The sequence below is a fragment of the Alosa sapidissima genome, chromosome 8 (assembly GCF_018492685.1).
Source record: "Alosa sapidissima isolate fAloSap1 chromosome 8, fAloSap1.pri, whole genome shotgun sequence".
Lineage (NCBI taxonomy): Eukaryota > Metazoa > Chordata > Actinopteri > Clupeiformes > Clupeidae > Alosa > Alosa sapidissima.
Genome location: NC_055964.1, coordinates 5,267,113 through 5,285,838, shown reverse-complemented (window position 1 = coordinate 5,285,838; position 18,726 = coordinate 5,267,113). Strand labels below are relative to the sequence as shown.

Here is an 18,726-nt window from a genome sequence, read left to right as displayed (position 1 = left end):
ATGGACAGACCCATCGCAGGGAAGTGGTTGTGCGAGAAAAGACGTCAAAATGGACACCGGTGAGGCTGACTGGACCCCAACACCAAGTCCTCCATGGAAGATTAGCTGATTTTACTCAACGGAACACAATGAAATCTGCTCTTTTACTACTGACCTGACTATTTTTGCTACCACCCAAAATTCTGGCACAAGGTTAAATTGCATTCAGTTGAGAGCGGTGCCTTTGCCACTCCAGAGAGTGAAGACAGTCAGACAGGTAAAAGAAATGCATGAGTTCAGCAGTGTTGAGGGCGTTTCAGCCGCAGTGTGATACAAAATAAGCAACAGTCTGGTCCACCTTGCTGTGCAGGGGGTATAGCTCAGTGGTAGAGCATTTGACTGCAGATCAAGAGGTCCCAGGTTCAAATCCTGGTGCCCCCTCAAACATGCACGCAAGCTGGCGTGCTTAAGTGCGTTTGCCTAACTGTTTTGCCGTTTTTGTGTCAGCCTGGTAAACTGGTCACTCCGTGACCTGAAAGCAAATGCTTCAACTGAAAATGAAAGGACTGCTGAAAATGTGTCTCCTCAGTCTTTTCCGCAAAAAACACAAGCTTCGAGCAGCTCGTCTCACTTTAGCTCTGCCAGTCAGGATGGCCGAGCGGTCTAAGGCGCCAGACTCAAGGCGAAGTGCCTTCCTCAGGCAAGGGATTTCTGGTCTCCGAATGGAGGCTTGTGTTCGAATCCCACTTCTGACATAGGCTTTTATTTGAAGTGGCAATGGACAGACCCATCGCAGGGAAGTGGTTGTGCGAGAAAAGACGTCAAAATGGACACCGGTGAGGCTGACTGGCTATTTTCCAACACCAAGTCCTCCATGGAAGATTAGCTGATTTTACTCAACAGAACACAATGAAATCTGCTCTTTTACTACAGACCTGACTATTTTTGCTACCACCCAAAATTTTGGCACAAGGTTTAATTGCATTCAGTTGAGAGCGGTGCCTTTGCCACTCCAGAGAGTGAAGACAGTCAGACAGGTAAAAGAAATGCTTGAGTTCAGCAGTGTTGAGGGCGTTTCAGCCGCAGTGTGATACAAAATAAGCAACAGTCTGGTCCACCTCCCTGTGCAGGGGGTATAGCTCAGTGGTAGAGCATTTTACTGCAGATCAAGAGGTCCCAGGTTCAAATCCTGGTGACCCCTCAAACATGCACGCAAGCTGGCGTGCTTAAGTGCGTTTGCCTAACTGTTTTGCCGTTTTTGTGTCAGCCTGGTAAACTGGTCACTCCGTGACCTGAAAGCAAATGCTTCAACTGAAAATGAAAGGACTGCTGAAAATGTTTCTCCTCAGTCTTTTCCGCAATAAACACAAGCTTCGAGCAGCTCGTCTCACTTTAGCTCTGCCAGTCAGGATGGCCGAGCGGTCTAAGGCGCCAGACTCAAGGCGACGTGCCTTCCTCAGGCAAGGGATTTCTGGTCTCCGAATGGAGGCGTGGGTTCGAATCCCACTTCTGACATAGGCTTTTATTTGAAGTGGCAATGGACAGACCCATCGCAGGGAAGTGGTTGTGCGAGAAAAGACGTCAAAATGGACACCGGTGAGGCTGACTGGACCCCAACACCAAGTCCTCCATGGAAGATTAGCTGATTTTACTCAAAGGAACAAAATGAAATCTGCTCTTTTACTACAGACCTGACTATTTTTGCTACCACCCAAAATTCTGGCACAAGGTGTAATTGCATTCAGTTGAGAGCGTTGCCTTTGCCACTCCAGAGAGTGAAGACAGTCAGACAGGTAAAAGAAATGCTTGAGTTCAGCAGTGTTGAGGGCGTTTCAGCCGCAGTGTGATACAAAATAAGCAACAGTCTGGTCCACCTTTCTGTGCAGGGGGTATAGCTCAGTTGTAGAGCATTTGACTGCAGATCAAGAGGTCCCAGGTTCAAATCGTGGTGCCCCCTCAAACATGCACGCAAGCTGGCGTGCTTAAGTGCGTTTGCCTAACTGTTTTGCCGTTTTTGTGTCAGCCTGGTAAACTGGTCACTCCGTGACCTGAAAGCAAATGCTTCAACTGAAAATGAAAGGACTGCTGAAAATGTGTCTCCTCAGTCTTTTCCGCAAAAAACACAAGATTCGAGCAGCTCGTCTCACTTTAGCTCTGCCAGTCAGGATGGCCGAGCGGTCTAAGGCGCCAGACTCAAGGCGAAGAGCCTTCCTCAGGCAAGGGATTTCTGGTCTCCGAATGGAGGCGTGGGTTCGAATCCCACTTCTGACATAGGCTTTTATTTGAAGTGGCAATGGACAGACCCATCGCAGGGAAGTGGTTGTGCGAGAAAAGACGTCAAAATGGACACCGGTGAGGCTGACTGGACCCCAACACCAAGTCCTCCATGGAAGATTAGCTGATTTTACTCAACGGAACACAATGAAATCTGCTCTTTTACTACAGACCTGACTATTGTTGCTACCACCCAAAATTTTGGCACAAGGTTTAATTGCATTCAGTTGAGAGCGGTGCCTTTGCCACTCCAGAGAGTGAAGACAGTCAGACAGGTAAAAGAAATGCTTGAGTTCAGCAGTGTTGAGGGCGTTTCAGCCGCAGTGTGATACAAAATAAGCAACAGTCTAGTCCACCTCGCTGTGCAGGGGGTATAGCTCAGTGGTAGAGCATTTGACTGCAGATCAAGAGGTCCCAGGTTCAAATCGTGGTGCCCCCTCAAACATGCACGCAAACTGGCCTGCGCAAATGCGTTTGCCTAACTGTTTTGCCGATTTTGTGACAGCCTGGTAAACTGGTCACTCCGTGACCTGAAAGCAAATGCTTCAACTGAAAATGAAAGGACTGCTGAAAATGTGTCTCCTCAGTCTCCTCCGCAAAAAACACAAGCTTCGAGCAGCTCGTCTCACTTTAGCTCTGCCAGTCAGGATGGCCGAGCGGTCTAAGGCGCCAGACTCAAGGCGAAGTGCCTTCCCCAGGCAAGGGATTTCTGGTCTCCGAATGGAGGTGTGGGTTCGAATCCCACTTTCTTACATAGGCTTTTATTTGAAGTGGCAATGGACAGACCCATCACAGGGAAGTGGTTGTGCGAGAAAAGATGTCAAAATGGACACCGGTGAGGCTGACTGGCTATTTTCCAACACCAAGTCCTCCATGGAAGATTAGCTGATTTTACTCAACGGAACACAATGAAATCTCTTTTACTACAGACCTGACTATTTTTGCTACCACCCAAAATTCTGGCACAAGGTGTAATTGCATTCAGTTGAGAGCGGTGCCTTTGCCACTCCAGAGAGTGAAGACAGTCAGACAGGTAAAAGAAATGCTTGAGTTCAGCAGTGTTGAGGGCGTTTCAGCCGCAGTGTGATACAAAATAAGCAACAGTCTAGTCCACCTCGCTGTGCAGGGGGTATAGCTCAGTGGTAGAGCATTTGACTGCAGATCAAGAGGTCCCAGGTTCAAATCCTGGTGCCCCCTCAAACATGCACGCAAACTGGCCTGCGCAAATGCGTTTGCCTAACTGTTTTGCCGATTTTGTGACAGCCTGGTAAACTGGTCACTCCGTGACCTGAAAGCAAATGCTTCAACTGAAAATGAAAGGACTGCTGAAAATGTGTCTCCTCAGTCTCCTCCGCAAAAAACACAAGCTTCGAGCAGCTCGTCTCACTTTAGCTCTGCCAGTCAGGATGGCCGAGCGGTCTAAGGCGCCAGACTCAAGGCGAAGTGCCTTCCCCAGGCAAGGGATTTCTGGTCTCCGAATGGAGGCGTGGGTTCGAATCCCATTTCTGACATAGGCTTTTATTTGAAGTGGCAATGGACAGACCCATCGCAGGGAAGTGGTTGTGCGAGAAAAGACGTCAAAATGGACACCGGTGAGGCTGACTGGCTATTTTCCAACACCAAGTCCTCCATGGAAGATTAGCTGATTTTACTCAACGGAACACAATGAAATCTCTTTTACTACAGACCTGACTATTTTTGCTACCACCCAAAATTCTGGCACAAGGTGTAATTGCATTCAGTTGAGAGCGTTGCCTTTGCCACTCCAGAGAGTGAAGACAGTCAGACAGGTAAGGTAAAAGAAATGCTTGAGTTCAGCAGTGTTGAGGGCGTTTCAGCCGCAGTGTGATACAAAATAAGCAACAGTCTGGTCCACCTCCCTGTGCAGGGGGTATAGCTCAGTGGTAGAGCATTTGACTGCAGATCAAGAGGTCCCAGGTTCAAATCCTGGTGCCCCCTCAAACATGCACGCAAGCTGGCGTGCGCAAATGCGTTTGCCGTTTTTGTGTCAGCCTGGTAAACTGGTCACTCCGTGACCTGAAAGCAAATGCTTCAACTGAAAATGAAAGGACTGCTGAAAATGTGTCTCCTCAGTCTCCTCCGCAAAAAACACAAGCTTCAAGCAGCTCGTCTCACTTTAGCTCTGCCAGTCAGGATGGCCGAGCGGTCTAAGGCGCCAGACTCAAGGCGAAGTGCCTTCCCCAGGCAAGGGATTTCTGGTCTCCGAATGGAGGCGTGGGTTCGAATCCCACTTCTGACATAGGCTTTTATTTGAAGTGGCAATGGACAGACCCATCGCAGGGAAGTGGTTGTGCGAGAAAAGACGTCAAAATGGACACCGGTGAGGCTGACTGGACCCCAACACCAAGTCCTCCATGGAAGATTAGCTGATTTTACTCAACGGAACACAATGAAATCTGCTCTTTTACTACTGACCTGACTATTTTTGCTACCACCCAAAATTCTGGCACAAGGTTAAATTGCATTCAGTTGAGAGCGGTGCCTTTGCCACTCCAGAGAGTGAAGACAGTCAGACAGGTAAAAGAAATGCTTGAGTTCAGCAGTGTTGAGGGCGTTTCAGCCGCAGTGTGATACAAAATAAGCAACTGTCTGGTCCACCTTGCTGTGCAGGGGGTATAGCTCAGTGGTAGAGCATTTGACTGCAGATCAAGAGGTCCCAGGTTCAAATCCTGGTGCTCCCTCAAACATGCACGCAAGCTGGCGTGCTTAAGTGCGTTTGCCTAACTGTTTTGCCGTTTTTGTGTCAGCCTGGTAAACTGGTCACTCCGTGACCTGAAAGCAAATGCTTCAACTGAAAATGAAAGGACTGCTGAAAATGTGTCTCCTCAGTCTTTTCCGCAAAAAACACAAGCTTCGAGCAGCTCGTCTCACTTTAGCTCTGCCAGTCAGGATGGCCGAGCGGTCTAAGGCGCCAGACTCAAGGCGAAGTACCTTCCTCAGGCAAGGGATTTCTGGTCTCCGAATGGAGGCTTGGGTTCGAATCCCACTTCTGACATAGGCTTTTATTTGAAGTGGCAATGGACAGACCCATCGCAGGGAAGTGGTTGTGCGAGAAAAGACGTCAAAATGGACACCGGTGAGGCTGACTGGCTATTTTCCAACACCAAGTCCTCCATGGAAGATTAGCTGATTTTACTCAACAGAACACAATGAAATCTGCTCTTTTACTACAGACCTGACTATTTTTGCTACCACCCAAAATTTTGGCACAAGGTTTAATTGCATTCAGTTGAGAGCGGTGCCTTTGCCACTCCAGAGAGTGAAGACAGTCAGACAGGTAAAAGAAATGCTTGAGTTCAGCAGTGTTGAGGGCGTTTCAGCCGCAGTGTGATACAAAATAAGCAACAGTCTGGTCCACCTCCCTGTGCAGGGGGTATAGCTCAGTGGTAGAGCATTTGACTGCAGATCAAGAGGTCCCAGGTTCAAATCGTGGTGCCCCCTCAAACATGCACGCAAGCTGGCGTGCTTAAGTGCGTTTGCCTAACTGTTTTGCCGTTTTTGTGTCAGCCTGGTAAACTGGTCACTCCGTGACCTGAAAGCAAATGCTTCAACTGAAAATGAAAGGACTGCTGAAAATGTGTCTCCTCAGTCTCCTCCGCAAAAAACACAAGCTTCAAGCAGCTCGTCTCACTTTAGCTCTGCCAGTCAGGATGGCCGAGCGGTCTAAGGCGCCAGACTCAAGGCGAAGTGCCTTCCCCAGGCAAGGGATTTCTGGTCTCCGAATGGAGGCGTGGGTTCGAATCCCACTTCTGACATAGGCTTTTATTTGAAGTGGCAATGGACAGACCCATCGCAGGGAAGTGGTTGTGCGAGAAAAGATGTCAAAATGGACACCGGTGAGGCTGACTGGACCCCAACACCAAGTCCTCCATGGAAGATTAGCTGATTTTACTCAACGGAACACAATGAAATCTGCTCTTTTACTACTGACCTGACTATTTTTGCTACCACCCAAAATTCTGGCACAAGGTTAAATTGCATTCAGTTGAGAGCGGTGCCTTTGCCACTCCAGAGAGTGAAGACAGTCAGACAGGTAAAAGAAATGCTTGAGTTCAGCAGTGTTGAGGGCGTTTCAGCCGCAGTGTGATACAAAATAAGCAACAGTCTGGTCCACCTTGCTGTGCAGGGGGTATAGCTCAGTGGTAGAGCATTTGACTGCAGATCAAGAGGTCCCAGGTTCAAATCCTGGTGCTCCCTCAAACATGCACGCAAGCTGGCGTGCTTAAGTGCGTTTGCCTAACTGTTTTGCCGTTTTTGTGTCAGCCTGGTAAACTGGTCACTCCGTGACCTGAAAGCAAATGCTTCAACTGAAAATGAAAGGACTGCTGAAAATGTGTCTCCTCAGTCTTTTCCGCAAAAAACACAAGCTTCGAGCAGCTCGTCTCACTTTAGCTCTGCCAGTCAGGATGGCCGAGCGGTCTAAGGCGCCAGACTCAAGGCGAAGTACCTTCCTCAGGCAAGGGATTTCTGGTCTCCGAATGGAGGCTTGGGTTCGAATCCCACTTCTGACATAGGCTTTTATTTGAAGTGGCAATGGACAGACCCATCGCAGGGAAGTGGTTGTGCGAGAAAAGACGTCAAAATGGACACCGGTGAGGCTGACTGGCTATTTTCCAACACCAAGTCCTCCATGGAAGATTAGCTGATTTTACTCAACAGAACACAATGAAATCTGCTCTTTTACTACAGACCTGACTATTTTTGCTACCACCCAAAATTTTGGCACAAGGTTTAATTGCATTCAGTTGAGAGCGGTGCCTTTGCCACTCCAGAGAGTGAAGACAGTCAGACAGGTAAAAGAAATGCTTGAGTTCAGCAGTGTTGAGGGCGTTTCAGCCGCAGTGTGATACAAAATAAGCAACAGTCTGGTCCACCTCCCTGTGCAGGGGGTATAGCTCAGTGGTAGAGCATTTGACTGCAGATCAAGAGGTCCCAGGTTCAAATCCTGGTGCCCCCTCAAACATGCACGCAAGCTGGCGTGCTTAAGTGCGTTTGCCTAACTGTTTTGCCGTTTTTGTGTCAGCCTGGTAAACTGGTCACTCCGTGACCTGAAAGCAAATGCTTCAACTGAAAATAAAAGGACTGCTGAAAATGTGTCTCCTCAGTCTCCTCCGCAAAAAACACAAGCTTCAAGCAGCTCGTCTCACTTTAGCTCTGCCAGTCAGGATGGCCGAGCGGTCTAAGGCGCCAGACTCAAGGCGAAGTGCCTTCCCCAGGCAAGGGATTTCTGGTCTCCGAATGGAGGCGTGGGTTCGAATCCCACTTCTGACATAGGCTTTTATTTGAAGTGGCAATGGACAGACCCATCGCAGGGAAGTGGTTGTGCGAGAAAAGACGTCAAAATGGACACCGGTGAGGCTGACTGGACCCCAACACCAAGTCCTCCATGGAAGATTAGCTGATTTTACTCAACGGAACACAATGAAATCTGCTCTTTTACTACTGACCTGACTATTTTTGCTACCACCCAAAATTCTGGCACAAGGTTAAATTGCATTCAGTTGAGAGCGGTGCCTTTGCCACTCCAGAGAGTGAAGACAGTCAGACAGGTAAAAGAAATGCTTGAGTTCAGCAGTGTTGAGGGCGTTTCAGCCGCAGTGTGATACAAAATAAGCAACAGTCTGGTCCACCTTGCTGTGCAGGGGGTATAGCTCAGTGGTAGAGCATTTGACTGCAGATCAAGAGGTCCCAGGTTCAAATCCTGGTGCTCCCTCAAACATGCACGCAAGCTGGCGTGCTTAAGTGCGTTTGCCTAACTGTTTTGCCGTTTTTGTGTCAGCCTGGTAAACTGGTCACTCCGTGACCTGAAAGCAAATGCTTCAACTGAAAATGAAAGGACTGCTGAAAATGTGTCTCCTCAGTCTTTTCCGCAAAAAACACAAGCTTCGAGCAGCTCGTCTCACTTTAGCTCTGCCAGTCAGGATGGCCGAGCGGTCTAAGGCGCCAGACTCAAGGCGAAGTACCTTCCTCAGGCAAGGGATTTCTGGTCTCCGAATGGAGGCTTGGGTTCGAATCCCACTTCTGACATAGGCTTTTATTTGAAGTGGCAATGGACAGACCCATCGCAGGGAAGTGGTTGTGCGAGAAAAGACGTCAAAATGGACACCGGTGAGGCTGACTGGCTATTTTCCAACACCAAGTCCTCCATGGAAGATTAGCTGATTTTACTCAACAGAACACAATGAAATCTGCTCTTTTACTACAGACCTGACTATTTTTGCTACCACCCAAAATTTTGGCACAAGGTTTAATTGCATTCAGTTGAGAGCGGTGCCTTTGCCACTCCAGAGAGTGAAGACAGTCAGACAGGTAAAAGAAATGCTTGAGTTCAGCAGTGTTGAGGGCGTTTCAGCCGCAGTGTGATACAAAATAAGCAACAGTCTGGTCCACCTCCCTGTGCAGGGGGTATAGCTCAGTGGTAGAGCATTTGACTGCAGATCAAGAGGTCCTAGGTTCAAATCCTGGTGCCCCCTCAAACATGCACGCAAGCTGGCGTGCTTAAGTGCGTTTGCCTAACTGTTTTGCCGTTTTTGTGTCAGCCTGGTAAACTGGTCACTCCGTGACCTGAAAGCAAATGCTTCAACTGAAAATGAAAGGACTGCTGAAAATGTGTCTCCTCAGTCTCCTCCGCAAAAAACACAAGCTTCAAGCAGCTCGTCTCACTTTAGCTCTGCCAGTCAGGATGGCCGAGCGGTCTAAGGCGCCAGACTCAAGGCGAAGTGCCTTCCCCAGGCAAGGGATTTCTGGTCTCCGAATGGAGGCGTGGGTTCGAATCCCACTTCTGACATAGGCTTTTATTTGAAGTGGCAATGGACAGACCCATCGCAGGGAAGTGGTTGTGCGAGAAAAGATGTCAAAATGGACACCGGTGAGGCTGACTGGACCCCAACACCAAGTCCTCCATGGAAGATTAGCTGATTTTACTCAACGGAACACAATGAAATCTGCTCTTTTACTACTGACCTGACTATTTTTGCTACCACCCAAAATTCTGGCACAAGGTTAAATTGCATTCAGTTGAGAGCGGTGCCTTTGCCACTCCAGAGAGTGAAGACAGTCAGACAGGTAAAAGAAATGCTTGAGTTCAGCAGTGTTGAGGGCGTTTCAGCCGCAGTGTGATACAAAATAAGCAACAGTCTGGTCCACCTTGCTGTGCAGGGGGTATAGCTCAGTGGTAGAGCATTTGACTGCAGATCAAGAGGTCCCAGGTTCAAATCCTGGTGCTCCCTCAAACATGCACGCAAGCTGGCGTGCTTAAGTGCGTTTGCCTAACTGTTTTGCCGTTTTTGTGTCAGCCTGGTAAACTGGTCACTCCGTGACCTGAAAGCAAATGCTTCAACTGAAAATGAAAGGACTGCTGAAAATGTGTCTCCTCAGTCTTTTCCGCAAAAAACACAAGCTTCGAGCAGCTCGTCTCACTTTAGCTCTGCCAGTCAGGATGGCCGAGCGGTCTAAGGCGCCAGACTCAAGGCGAAGTACCTTCCTCAGGCAAGGGATTTCTGGTCTCCGAATGGAGGCTTGGGTTCGAATCCCACTTCTGACATAGGCTTTTATTTGAAGTGGCAATGGACAGACCCATCGCAGGGAAGTGGTTGTGCGAGAAAAGACGTCAAAATGGACACCGGTGAGGCTGACTGGCTATTTTCCAACACCAAGTCCTCCATGGAAGATTAGCTGATTTTACTCAACAGAACACAATGAAATCTGCTCTTTTACTACAGACCTGACTATTTTTGCTACCACCCAAAATTTTGGCACAAGGTTTAATTGCATTCAGTTGAGAGCGGTGCCTTTGCCACTCCAGAGAGTGAAGACAGTCAGACAGGTAAAAGAAATGCTTGAGTTCAGCAGTGTTGAGGGCGTTTCAGCCGCAGTGTGATACAAAATAAGCAACAGTCTGGTCCACCTCCCTGTGCAGGGGGTATAGCTCAGTGGTAGAGCATTTGACTGCAGATCAAGAGGTCCCAGGTTCAAATCCTGGTGCCCCCTCAAACATGCACGCAAGCTGGCGTGCTTAAGTGCGTTTGCCTAACTGTTTTGCCGTTTTTGTGTCAGCCTGGTAAACTGGTCACTCCGTGACCTGAAAGCAAATGCTTCAACTGAAAATAAAAGGACTGCTGAAAATGTGTCTCCTCAGTCTCCTCCGCAAAAAACACAAGCTTCGAGCAGCTCGTCTCACTTTAGCTCTGCCAGTCAGGATGGCCGAGCGGTCTAAGGCGCCAGACTCAAGGCGAAGTGCCTTCCCCAGGCAAGGGATTTCTGGTCTCCGAATGGAGGCGTGGGTTCGAATCCCACTTCTGACATAGGCTTTTATTTGAAGTGGCAATGGACAGACCCATCGCAGGGAAGTGGTTGTGCGAGAAAAGACGTCAAAATGGACACCGGTGAGGCTGACTGGACCCCAACACCAAGTCCTCCATGGAAGATTAGCTGATTTTACTCAACGGAACACAATGAAATCTGCTCTTTTACTACTGACCTGACTATTTTTGCTACCACCCAAAATTCTGGCACAAGGTTAAATTGCATTCAGTTGAGAGCGGTGCCTTTGCCACTCCAGAGAGTGAAGACAGTCAGACAGGTAAAAGAAATGCTTGAGTTCAGCAGTGTTGAGGGCGTTTCAGCCGCAGTGTGATACAAAATAAGCAACAGTCTGGTCCACCTTGCTGTGCAGGGGGTATAGCTCAGTGGTAGAGCATTTGACTGCAGATCAAGAGGTCCCAGGTTCAAATCCTGGTGCTCCCTCAAACATGCACGCAAGCTGGCGTGCTTAAGTGCGTTTGCCTAACTGTTTTGCCGTTTTTGTGTCAGCCTGGTAAACTGGTCACTCCGTGACCTGAAAGCAAATGCTTCAACTGAAAATGAAAGGACTGCTGAAAATGTGTCTCCTCAGTCTTTTCCGCAAAAAACACAAGCTTCGAGCAGCTCGTCTCACTTTAGCTCTGCCAGTCAGGATGGCCGAGCGGTCTAAGGCGCCAGACTCAAGGCGAAGTACCTTCCTCAGGCAAGGGATTTCTGGTCTCCGAATGGAGGCGTGGGTTCGAATCCCACTTCTGACATAGGCTTTTATTTGAAGTGGCAATGGACAGACCCATCGCAGGGAAGTGGTTGTGCGAGAAAAGACGTCAAAATGGACACCGGTGAGGCTGACTGGCTATTTTCCAACACCAAGTCCTCCATGGAAGATTAGCTGATTTTACTCAACAGAACACAATGAAATCTGCTCTTTTACTACAGACCTGACTATTTTTGCTACCACCCAAAATTTTGGCACAAGGTTTAATTGCATTCAGTTGAGAGCGGTGCCTTTGCCACTCCAGAGAGTGAAGACAGTCAGACAGGTAAAAGAAATGCTTGAGTTCAGCAGTGTTGAGGGCGTTTCAGCCGCAGTGTGATACAAAATAAGCAACAGTCTGGTCCACCTCCCTGTGCAGGGGGTATAGCTCAGTGGTAGAGCATTTGACTGCAGATCAAGAGGTCCTAGGTTCAAATCCTGGTGCCCCCTCAAACATGCACGCAAGCTGGCGTGCTTAAGTGCGTTTGCCTAACTGTTTTGCCGTTTTTGTGTCAGCCTGGTAAACTGGTCACTCCGTGACCTGAAAGCAAATGCTTCAACTGAAAATGAAAGGACTGCTGAAAATGTGTCTCCTCAGTCTCCTCCGCAAAAAACACAAGCTTCAAGCAGCTCGTCTCACTTTAGCTCTGCCAGTCAGGATGGCCGAGCGGTCTAAGGCGCCAGACTCAAGGCGAAGTGCCTTCCCCAGGCAAGGGATTTCTGGTCTCCGAATGGAGGCGTGGGTTCGAATCCCACTTCTGACATAGGCTTTTATTTGAAGTGGCAATGGACAGACCCATCGCAGGGAAGTGGTTGTGCGAGAAAAGACGTCAAAATGGACACCGGTGAGGCTGACTGGACCCCAACACCAAGTCCTCCATGGAAGATTAGCTGATTTTACTCAACGGAACACAATGAAATCTGCTCTTTTACTACTGACCTGACTATTTTTGCTACCACCCAAAATTCTCGCACAAGGTTAAATTGCATTCAGTTGAGAGCGGTGCCTTTGCCACTCCAGAGAGTGAAGACAGTCAGACAGGTAAAAGAAATGCTTGAGTTCAGCAGTGTTGAGGGCGTTTCAGCCGCAGTGTGATACAAAATAAGCAACAGTCTGGTCCACCTTCCTGTGCAGGGGGTATAGCTCAGTGGTAAAGCATTTGACTGCAGATCAAGAGGTCCCAGGTTCAAATCCTGGTGCCCTCTCAAACATGCACGCAAACTGGCCTGCGCAAATGCGTTTGCCTAACTGTTTTGCCGATTCTGTGACAGCCTGGTAAACTGGTCACTCCGTGACCTGAAAGCAAATGCTTCAACTGAAAATGAAAGGACTGCTGAAAATGTGTCTCCTCAGTCTCCTCCGCAAAAAACACAAGCTTCGAGCAGCTCGTCTCACTTTAGCTCTGCCAGTCAGGATGGCCGAGCGGTCTAAGGCGCCAGACTCAAGGCGAAGTGCCTTCCCCAGGCAAGGGATTTCTGGTCTCCGAATGGAGGCGTGGGTTCGAATCCCACTTCTGACATAGGCTTTTATTTGAAGTGGCAATGGACAGACCCATCGCAGGGAAGTGGTTGTGCGAGAAAAGACGTCAAAATGGACACCGGTGAGGCTGACTGGCTATTTTCCAACACCAAGTCCTCCATGGAAGATTAGCTGATTTTACTCAACGGAACACAATGAAATCTCTTTTACTACAGACCTGACTATTTTTGCTACCACCCAAAATTCTGGCACAAGGTGTAATTGCATTCAGTTGAGAGCGTTGCCTTTGCCACTCCAGAGAGTGAAGACAGTCAGACAGGTAAGGTAAAAGAAATGCTTGAGTTCAGCAGTGTTGAGGGTGTTTCAGCCGCAGTGTGATACAAAATAAGCAACAGTCTGGTCCACCTCGCTGTGCAGGGGGTATAGCTCAGTGGTAGAGCATTTGACTGCAGATCAAGAGGTCCCAGGTTCAAATCCTGGTGCCCCCTCAAACATGCACGCAAGCTGGCGTGCGCAAATGCGTTTGCCATTTTTGTGTCAGCCTGGTAAACTGGTCACTCCGTGACCTGAAAGCAAATGCTTCAACTGAAAATGAAAGGACTGCTGAAAATGTTTCTCCTCAGTCTCCTCCGCAAAAAACACAAGCTTCGAGCAGCTCGTCTCACTTTAGCTCTGCCAGTCAGGATGGCCTAGCGGTCTAAGGCGCCAGACTCAAGGCGAAGTGCCTTCCCCAGGCAAGGGATTTCTGGTCTCCGAATGGAGGCGTGGGTTCGAATCCCACTTCTGACATAGGCTTTTATTTGAAGTGGCAATGGACAGACCCATCGCAGGGAAGTGGTTGTGCGAGAAAAGACGTCAAAATGGACACCGGTGAGGCTGACTGGCTTTTTTCCAACACCAAGTCCTCCATGGAAGATTAGCTGATTTTACTCAACGGAACACAATGAAATCTCTTTTACTACAGAACTGACTATTTTTGCTACCACCCAAAATTCTGGCACAAGGTGTAATTGCATTCAGTTGAGAGCGGTGCCTTTGCCACTCCAGAGAGTGAAGACAGTCAGACAGGTAAAAGAAATGCTTGAGTTCAGCAGTGTTGAGGGCGTTTCAGCCGCAGTGTGATACAAAATAAGCAACAGTCTGGTCCACCTTCCTGTGCAGGGGGTATAGCTCAGTGGTAGAGCATTTGACTGCAGATCAAGAGGTCCCAGGTTCAAATCCTGGTGCCCCCTCAAACATGCACGCAAGCTGGCGTGCGCAAATGCCTTTGCCGTTTTTGTGTCAGCCTGGTAAACTGGTCACTCCGTGACCTGAAAGCAAATGCTTCAACTGAAAATGAAAGGACTGCTGAAAATGTGTCTCCTCAGTCTTTTCCGCAAAAAACACAAGATTCGAGCAGCTCGTCTCACTTTAGCTCGGCCAGTCAGGATGGCCGAGCGGTCTAAGGCGCCAGACTCAAGGCGAAGTGCCTTCCTCAGGCAAGGGATTTCTGGTCTCCGAATGGAGCCGTGGGTTCGAATCCCACTTCTGACATAGGCTTTTATTTGAAGTGGCAATGGACAGACCCATCGCAGGGAAGTGGTTGTGCGAGAAAAGACGTCAAAATGGACACCGGTGAGGCTGACTGGACCCCAACACCAAGTCCTCCATGGAAGATTAGCTGATTTTACTCAACGGAACACAATGAAATCTGCTCTTTTACTACTGACCTGACTATTTATGCTACCACCCAAAATTCTGGCACAAGGTTAAATTGCATTCAGTTGAGAGCGGTGCCTTTGCCACTCCAGAGAGTGAAGACAGTCAGACAGGTAAAAGAAATGCTTGAGTTCAGCAGTGTTGAGGGCGTTTCAGCCGCAGTGTGATACAAAATAAGCAACAGTCTGGTCCACCTCGCTGCGCAGGGGGTATACCTCAGTGGTAGAGCATTTGACTGCAGATTAAGAGGTCCCAGGTTCAAATCCTGGTGCCCCCTCAAACATGCACGCAAACTGGCCTGCGCAAATGCGTTTGCCTAACTGTTTTGCCGATTTTGTGACAGCCTGGTAAACTGGTCACTCCGTGACCTGAAAGCAAATGCTTCAACTGAAAATGAAAGGACTGCTGAAAATGTGTCTCCTCAGTCTCCTCCGCGAAAAACACAAGCTTCGAGCAGCTCGTCTCACTTTAGCTCTGCCAGTCAGGATGGCCGAGCGGTCTAAGACGCCAGACTCAAGGCGAAGTGCCTTCCCCAGGCAAGGGATTTCTGGTCTCCGAATGGAGGCGTGGGTTCGAATCCCACTTCTGACATAGGCTTTTATTTGAAGTGGCAATGGACAGACCCATCGCAGGGAAGTGGTTGTGCGAGAAAAGACGTCAAAATGGACACCGGTGAGGCTGACTGGCTATTTTCCAACACCAAGTCCTCCATGGAAGATTAGCTGATTTTACTCAACGGAACACAATGAAATCTCTTTTACTACAGACCTGACTATTTTTGCTACCACCCAAAATTCTGGCACAAGGTGTAATTGCATTCAGTTGAGAGCGTTGCCTTTGCCACTCCAGAGAGTGAAGACAGTCAGACAGGTAAGGTAAAAGAAATGCTTGAGTTCAGCAGTGTTGAGGGTGTTTCAGCCGCAGTGTGATACAAAATAAGCAACAGTCTGGTCCACCTCGCTGTGCAGGGGGTATAGCTCAGTGGTAGAGCATTTGACTGCAGATCAAGAGGTCCCAGGTTCAAATCCTGGTGCCCCCTCAAACATGCACGCAAGCTGGCGTGCGCAAATGCGTTTGCCATTTTTGTGTCAGCCTGGTAAACTGGTCACTCCGTGACCTGAAAGCAAATGCTTCAACTGAAAATGAAAGGACTGCTGAAAATGTGTCTCCTCAGTCTCCTCCGCAAAAAACACAAGCTTCGAGCAGCTCGTCTCACTTTAACTCTGCCAGTCAGGATGGCCTAGCGGTCTAAGGCGCCAGACTCAAGGCGAAGTGCCTTCCCCAGGCAAGGGATTTCTGGTCTCCGAATGGAGGCGTGGGTTCGAATCCCACTTCTGACATAGGCTTTTATTTGAAGTGGCAATGGACAGACCCATCGCAGGGAAGTGGTTGTGCGAGAAAAGACGTCAAAATGGACACCGGTGAGGCTGACTGGACCCCAACACCAAGTCCTCCATGGAAGATTAGCTGATTTTACTCAACGGAACACAATGAAATCTGCTCTTTTACTACTGACCTGACTATTTATGCTACCACCCAAAATTCTGGCACAAGGTTAAATTGCATTCAGTTGAGAGCGGTGCCTTTGCCACTCCAGAGAGTGAAGACAGTCAGACAGGTAAAAGAAATGCTTGAGTTCAGCAGTGTTGAGGGCGTTTCAGCCGCAGTGTGATACAAAATAAGCAACAGTCTGGTCCACCTCGCTGCGCAGGGGGTATACCTCAGTGGTAGAGCATTTGACTGCAGATTAAGAGGTCCCAGGTTCAAATCCTGGTGCCCCCTCAAACATGCACGCAAACTGGCCTGCGCAAATGCGTTTGCCTAACTGTTTTGCCGATTTTGTGACAGCCTGGTAAACTGGTCACTCCGTGACCTGAAAGCAAATGCTTCAACTGAAAATGAAAGGACTGCTGAAAATGTGTCTCCTCAGTCTCCTCCGCGAAAAACACAAGCTTCGAGCAGCTCGTCTCACTTTAGCTCTGCCAGTCAGGATGGCCGAGCGGTCTAAGGCGCCAGACTCAAGGCGAAGTGCCTTCCCCAGGCAAGGGATTTCTGGTCTCCGAATGGAGGCGTGGGTTCGAATCCCACTTCTGACATAGGCTTTTATTTGAAGTGGCAATGGACAGACCCATCGCAGGGAAGTGGTTGTGCGAGAAAAGACGTCAAAATGGACACCGGTGAGGCTGACTGGCTTTTTTCCAACACCAAGTCCTCCATGGAAGATTAGCTGATTTTACTCAACGGAACACAATGAAATCTCTTTTACTACAGACCTGACTATTTTTGCTACCACCCAAAATTCTGGCACAAGGTGTAATTGCATTCAGTTGAGAGCGGTGCCTTTGCCACTCCAGAGAGTGAAGACAGTCAGACAGGTAAAAGAAATGCTTGAGTTCAGCAGTGTTGAGGGCGTTTCAGCCGCAGTGTGATACAAAATAAGCAACAGTCTGGTCCACCTTCCTGTGCAGGGGGTATAGCTCAGTGGTAGAGCATTTGACTGCAGATCAAGAGGTCCCAGGTTCAAATCCTGGTGCCCCCTCAAACATGCACGCAAGCTGGCGTGCGCAAATGCCTTTGCCGTTTTTGTGTCAGCCTGGTAAACTGGTCACTCCGTGACCTGAAAGCAAATGCTTCAACTGAAAATGAAAGGACTGCTGAAAATGTGTCTCCTCAGTCTTTTCCGCAAAAAACACAAGATTCGAGCAGCTCTTCTCACTTTAGCTCGGCCAGTCAGGATGGCCGAGCGGTCTAAGGCGCCAGACTCAAGGCGAAGTGCCTTCCTCAGGCAAGGGATTTCTGGTCTCCGAATGGAGCCGTGGGTTCGAATCCCACTTCTGACATAGGCTTTTATTTGAAGTGGCAATGGACAGACCCATCGCAGGGAAGTGGTTGTGCGAGAAAAGACGTCAAAATGGACACCGGTGAGGCTGACTGGACCCCAACACCAAGTCCTCCATGGAAGATTAGCTGATTTTACTCAACGGAACACAATGAAATCTGCTCTTTTACTACTGACCTGACTATTTATGCTACCACCCAAAATTCTGGCACAAGGTTAAATTGCATTCAGTTGAGAGCGGTGCCTTTGCCACTCCAGAGAGTGAAGACAGTCAGACAGGTAAAAGAAATGCTTGAGTTCAGCAGTGTTGAGGGCGTTTCAGCCGCAGTGTGATACAAAATAAGCAACAGTCTGGTCCACCTCGCTGCGCAGGGGGTATACCTCAGTGGTAGAGCATTTGACTGCAGATTAAGAGGTCCCAGGTTCAAATCCTGGTGCCCCCTCAAACATGCACGCAAACTGGCCTGCGCAAATGCGTTTGCCTAACTGTTTTGCCGATTTTGTGACAGCCTGGTAAACTGGTCACTCCGTGACCTGAAAGCAAATGCTTCAACTGAAAATGAAAGGACTGCTGAAAATGTGTCTCCTCAGTCTCCTCCGTGAAAAACACAAGCTTCGAGCAGCTCGTCTCACTTTAGCTCTGCCAGTCAGGATGGCCGAGCGGTCTAAGGCGCCAGACTCAAGGCGAAGTGCCTTCCCCAGGCAAGGGATTTCTGGTCTCCGAATGGAGGCGTGGGTTCGAATCCCACTTCTGACATAGGCTTTTATTTGAAGTGGCAATGGACAGACCCATCGCAGGGAAGTGGTTGTGCGAGAAAAGACGTCAAAATGGACACCGGTGAGGCTGACTGGCTATTTTCCAACACCAAGTCCTCCATGGAAGATTAGCTGATTTTACTCAACGGAACACAATGAAATCTCTTTTACTACAGACCTGACTATTTTTGCTACCACCCAAAATTCTGGCACAAGGTGTAATTGCATTCAGTTTAGAGCGGTGCCTTTGCCACTCCAGAGAGTGAAGACAGTCAGACAGGTAAAAGAAATGCTTGAGTTCAGCAGTGTTGAGGGAGTTTCAGCCGCAGTGTGATACAAAATAAGCAACAGTCTGGTCCACCTTCCTGTGCAGGGGGTATAGCTCAGTGGTAGAGCATTTGACTGCAGATCAAGAGGTCCCAGGTTCAAATCCTGGTGCCCCCTCAAACATGCACGCAAACTGGCCTGCGCAAATGCGTTTGCCTAACTGTTTTGCCGATTTTGTGACAGCCTGGTAAACTGGTCACTCCGTGACCTGAAAGCAAATGCTTCAACTGAAAATGAAAGGACTGCTGAAAATGTGTCTCCTCAGTCTCCTCCGCAAAAAACACAAGCTTCAAGCAG

General features: G+C 48.8%; 26 non-coding genes across 26 annotated transcripts; all 26 read left to right on the top strand.

Annotated features, from left to right (window-relative positions):
• The first annotated feature begins 348 nt into the window (after positions 1–348).
• On the top strand, positions 349–420 carry trnac-gca. The gene has a single exon. It is a non-coding gene; the product is annotated as a tRNA-Cys (tRNA).
• Positions 421–1,383: 963 nt separating this feature from the next.
• trnal-caa lies at positions 1,384–1,494 on the top strand. The gene is made up of 2 exons: positions 1,384–1,421; positions 1,449–1,494. It is a non-coding gene; the product is annotated as a tRNA-Leu (tRNA).
• A 645-nt stretch (positions 1,495–2,139) lies between these two features.
• Positions 2,140–2,250, top strand: trnal-caa. The gene is made up of 2 exons: positions 2,140–2,177; positions 2,205–2,250. It is a non-coding gene; the product is annotated as a tRNA-Leu (tRNA).
• A 1,128-nt stretch (positions 2,251–3,378) lies between these two features.
• Positions 3,379–3,450, top strand: trnac-gca. The gene has a single exon. It is a non-coding gene; the product is annotated as a tRNA-Cys (tRNA).
• Positions 3,451–3,653: 203 nt separating this feature from the next.
• On the top strand, positions 3,654–3,764 carry trnal-caa. The gene is made up of 2 exons: positions 3,654–3,691; positions 3,719–3,764. It is a non-coding gene; the product is annotated as a tRNA-Leu (tRNA).
• Positions 3,765–4,140: 376 nt separating this feature from the next.
• On the top strand, positions 4,141–4,212 carry trnac-gca. The gene has a single exon. It is a non-coding gene; the product is annotated as a tRNA-Cys (tRNA).
• A 190-nt stretch (positions 4,213–4,402) lies between these two features.
• On the top strand, positions 4,403–4,513 carry trnal-caa. The gene is made up of 2 exons: positions 4,403–4,440; positions 4,468–4,513. It is a non-coding gene; the product is annotated as a tRNA-Leu (tRNA).
• A 1,405-nt stretch (positions 4,514–5,918) lies between these two features.
• On the top strand, positions 5,919–6,029 carry trnal-caa. Its single transcript has 2 exons — positions 5,919–5,956; positions 5,984–6,029. It is a non-coding gene; the product is annotated as a tRNA-Leu (tRNA).
• A 1,130-nt stretch (positions 6,030–7,159) lies between these two features.
• trnac-gca lies at positions 7,160–7,231 on the top strand. Its single transcript has one exon. It is a non-coding gene; the product is annotated as a tRNA-Cys (tRNA).
• A 203-nt stretch (positions 7,232–7,434) lies between these two features.
• On the top strand, positions 7,435–7,545 carry trnal-caa. Its single transcript has 2 exons — positions 7,435–7,472; positions 7,500–7,545. It is a non-coding gene; the product is annotated as a tRNA-Leu (tRNA).
• A 1,405-nt stretch (positions 7,546–8,950) lies between these two features.
• On the top strand, positions 8,951–9,061 carry trnal-caa. The gene is made up of 2 exons: positions 8,951–8,988; positions 9,016–9,061. It is a non-coding gene; the product is annotated as a tRNA-Leu (tRNA).
• Positions 9,062–10,191: 1,130 nt separating this feature from the next.
• trnac-gca lies at positions 10,192–10,263 on the top strand. Its single transcript has one exon. It is a non-coding gene; the product is annotated as a tRNA-Cys (tRNA).
• A 203-nt stretch (positions 10,264–10,466) lies between these two features.
• Positions 10,467–10,577, top strand: trnal-caa. The gene is made up of 2 exons: positions 10,467–10,504; positions 10,532–10,577. It is a non-coding gene; the product is annotated as a tRNA-Leu (tRNA).
• Positions 10,578–11,222: 645 nt separating this feature from the next.
• On the top strand, positions 11,223–11,333 carry trnal-caa. Its single transcript has 2 exons — positions 11,223–11,260; positions 11,288–11,333. It is a non-coding gene; the product is annotated as a tRNA-Leu (tRNA).
• A 649-nt stretch (positions 11,334–11,982) lies between these two features.
• trnal-caa lies at positions 11,983–12,093 on the top strand. Its single transcript has 2 exons — positions 11,983–12,020; positions 12,048–12,093. It is a non-coding gene; the product is annotated as a tRNA-Leu (tRNA).
• A 645-nt stretch (positions 12,094–12,738) lies between these two features.
• Positions 12,739–12,849, top strand: trnal-caa. Its single transcript has 2 exons — positions 12,739–12,776; positions 12,804–12,849. It is a non-coding gene; the product is annotated as a tRNA-Leu (tRNA).
• A 376-nt stretch (positions 12,850–13,225) lies between these two features.
• On the top strand, positions 13,226–13,297 carry trnac-gca. The gene has a single exon. It is a non-coding gene; the product is annotated as a tRNA-Cys (tRNA).
• A 190-nt stretch (positions 13,298–13,487) lies between these two features.
• Positions 13,488–13,598, top strand: trnal-caa. Its single transcript has 2 exons — positions 13,488–13,525; positions 13,553–13,598. It is a non-coding gene; the product is annotated as a tRNA-Leu (tRNA).
• Positions 13,599–13,969: 371 nt separating this feature from the next.
• Positions 13,970–14,041, top strand: trnac-gca. Its single transcript has one exon. It is a non-coding gene; the product is annotated as a tRNA-Cys (tRNA).
• Positions 14,042–15,474: 1,433 nt separating this feature from the next.
• trnac-gca lies at positions 15,475–15,546 on the top strand. The gene has a single exon. It is a non-coding gene; the product is annotated as a tRNA-Cys (tRNA).
• Positions 15,547–15,736: 190 nt separating this feature from the next.
• Positions 15,737–15,847, top strand: trnal-caa. Its single transcript has 2 exons — positions 15,737–15,774; positions 15,802–15,847. It is a non-coding gene; the product is annotated as a tRNA-Leu (tRNA).
• A 645-nt stretch (positions 15,848–16,492) lies between these two features.
• Positions 16,493–16,603, top strand: trnal-caa. Its single transcript has 2 exons — positions 16,493–16,530; positions 16,558–16,603. It is a non-coding gene; the product is annotated as a tRNA-Leu (tRNA).
• A 371-nt stretch (positions 16,604–16,974) lies between these two features.
• On the top strand, positions 16,975–17,046 carry trnac-gca. Its single transcript has one exon. It is a non-coding gene; the product is annotated as a tRNA-Cys (tRNA).
• A 190-nt stretch (positions 17,047–17,236) lies between these two features.
• trnal-caa lies at positions 17,237–17,347 on the top strand. The gene is made up of 2 exons: positions 17,237–17,274; positions 17,302–17,347. It is a non-coding gene; the product is annotated as a tRNA-Leu (tRNA).
• Positions 17,348–17,992: 645 nt separating this feature from the next.
• On the top strand, positions 17,993–18,103 carry trnal-caa. Its single transcript has 2 exons — positions 17,993–18,030; positions 18,058–18,103. It is a non-coding gene; the product is annotated as a tRNA-Leu (tRNA).
• Positions 18,104–18,474: 371 nt separating this feature from the next.
• trnac-gca lies at positions 18,475–18,546 on the top strand. The gene has a single exon. It is a non-coding gene; the product is annotated as a tRNA-Cys (tRNA).
• Positions 18,547–18,726: the final 180 nt, after the last annotated feature.